The sequence below is a fragment of the Erigeron canadensis genome, chromosome 1, assembly GCF_010389155.1.
Source record: "Erigeron canadensis isolate Cc75 chromosome 1, C_canadensis_v1, whole genome shotgun sequence".
NCBI lineage: Eukaryota > Viridiplantae > Streptophyta > Magnoliopsida > Asterales > Asteraceae > Erigeron > Erigeron canadensis.
The window spans coordinates 12,901,477-12,904,341 of NC_057761.1; positions in this window are offsets into that span (position 1 = coordinate 12,901,477).

Below are 2,865 nucleotides of genomic sequence, written 5' to 3' on the forward strand. Positions count from 1 at the left end.
AAGTGAGTAATACTGTCTTTCTGACCATAAGAAGTGGACAAATCTAGTACGACACCTTTCAATTTCTCTTCCTTGGTAGGTTGAGAAGAAACTCCTTTGGACTTTGCCGTCTCCTCAGTCAAATTAGGCTTAGGAGTCGAGTCTTTCAATTTACCAACATCAACACTAGGTTGAAGTAGGACTTCAGGAATATTGGGTTCTACAGGAGTATAGTTATTGTTGAAAGGAGGAGGCATGCTATTGTAAGAAACCTTAGCAGTGTCAAAAGTCTTAGATGGAGAATCCTCAAACTTTTTCATATGCATTAAAAGCTCATCATGTCTAGCAGAATCAACCTTAGTTTGTAATTCCACTATTTCTATTCTAGCATCAGCCAGTTCTTTCTCAATTGTAGCACATTTTTTAGCTAACAATGCATAAGCTTCACCACCTACTCTTTCTACAGCCACAACATGTTTAACTTTGTCTTTCATAGCACTAATGTCAGACTCTAAAGATTTAATCCTATCCTTTAAAAATTTTTCTCTATCAGTGACAGTTAAATCTTTTTTAATCAACTTATCTCTTTCTTCATGAGAAGCATTAACAACAGACTCTAAATGCTTAATTAGTTCATTCTTTTGTTCAATTTTATCAAACATGCTATTAACAATTTTGCAAACATGAACAATAGTATGTAGAGAGTAAGATACCTGTTGATCTGCTTCTTTGCAGTCTGCCATATAAGCGACAAAGTCATCCACACTCATGCCTGCTGGAATTTCATACTCCTTCATCTGCTCTTCAATTGTCTTTTCAACCTTTTCAGCAGCAGAATCGTCTTTGTTCTCAGTAGCGTGCATCTCTCCAGAATCTTTCGTGTCATCAACCTCACCTCTTCATCAGACTCTGAATCAGTGTCATATACCTGAGCAGAAGATTCTAAGTTCGAGCTATGAACATTTTCATACAAATGCTCATCATTGTGGTAAACTGTAGTGTCCAAGAAATCCTCGACAGAATCTACTATTTGAGCCATATCGTCAACTATTTCGGCCAAATAAGCATTATTGGTCTCATCCTGTGGAAGATTCCAGACATAAGAACCATCAGGTTGAGCAGCTAAGATAGCCTTGTCATTGCTATTTCCAGTAGTATCATCAGTCAACAAGAGAGCTCTACTTGCATTCGGATTAAAAGAACGATTACCACCTCTATCTTGACGGGTAGGGGTAATGTTAACATCTCTCTTTGGTCGTTGACATTCTTTGGCAAAATGTCCAAAGCCATCGCAATTATAGCACTTAACCTTTGACTTGTCAAAGCCCTGAGTACCCCCAATAAGCTGTCTACCTGTTCGTTGCATAAACCGTTGCACTCTCCTGGTGATCATAGCCAAATTCCATTTCAGATCCATTTCTTCGACATCATCTGGATCTATTTGGTCATAATCTTCATCAATGAGTGCTGGATCTGTGATCCTACCTGCAACAAAAGCTTCATGTGCAGCACACATTGCGGCAAATACATTCATCCTTCCCTCAGCAGATTTCATATCCATGGGCATAGACTTGTAACCAGCAGAAGTAGATGAAATGTTACCAAACGTCATATTTCCTGGCTTTGCATTCTCATTAGTCTTTCGAGCCTTGTAACCAGCATCAGAAGCCATGAAACCAGCAGAATCATCTCCATCCACAACACAATTAGAACTTTCTTTCGTGCCAGAAGTACCAACCCCAGAAAAGAATGCATTAACATCAGCTGTAGGATTTTTCATAGTGGCATGATAGAGAGATGGATCTTGTGTGAAGTTGTCTTGGAGATCCTTCGCCTTATCCTTCATTTCTCTGTTTCTTAATGTGGATATAACACCATCAATACGAAGAGATGCATAATCAGCTCTTTCTTGCAATCCATGACGAAACTCTTTATAAGCTTTCGGCAAACCATCCAAGAATTTATCCACTATCTCAGTAGGAGTATACTTAAGATCAAAATAGGCTAACTCAGCAAGAAGATGTTGAAATCTCAAGATAAGATCCTCAACTAGTTCGTTCTTGATAGCATTAAAGCAATCAAATTGTTTCTTAAGCATCTTAATTCTATTTTGCTTCAATAATGGATCACCTTCGCAGTGAGCTTCAATAGCATCGAACAATTACTTTGAAGTCTTGTACTCCTATTTAGGAAACAGGTGCACTAATTCTTGAGGAATGCACATCCGAAAAGTAGAAAGAGCCTTAACTTCAACAGCATACAAAGATTTTTCTTCTCCTTTCAACTCTCCTACCTTGTAATTAGTTGTAACACCGTTAACAGTGAGAGTTGGCCATTCATATCCTTCAGTGATCATAATCCACATGTTCAAATCTTCTCGTTGAATATAATCTTCAAATCTGCCTCTCCACGCCCAGAAGTCAGCCAATGAAACTAACTTCGATGGAGAATTAGTACGTCCAACGAGATGATCATGATAGACAAGAGAATTCAGGTATTGTGAAACAGCAGTGTTTGTTGACGAGGAAGCCATTGTTTAAATTCGTTTGCCGCAACTTAACGAAGATAGAGTTAAGTTCGTTTGAAGGAGAGAAACGAAGATAGGATTAACTTCGTTTACAGGAAAGAAACGAAGATAGGATTAACTTCGTTTGAAGGAAAGAAACGAAGATAAAGCAAAATTCGTAAGGTGAAAATAAACGAAGATAACTTGAAATTCGTTTGAAGGAACTTAACGAAAATAAAGCTAAATACGTTGGAAGAACTAGAAACGAAGATGAGGTTAAGTTCGTTTGCTAAATTCGTTTGAGAAAACGAACTTAGCGACAGTTAGGGTATCGGGAGGTTGTTTTTAGAGAAAAGAATCAAACAAACGATCTCGAACCT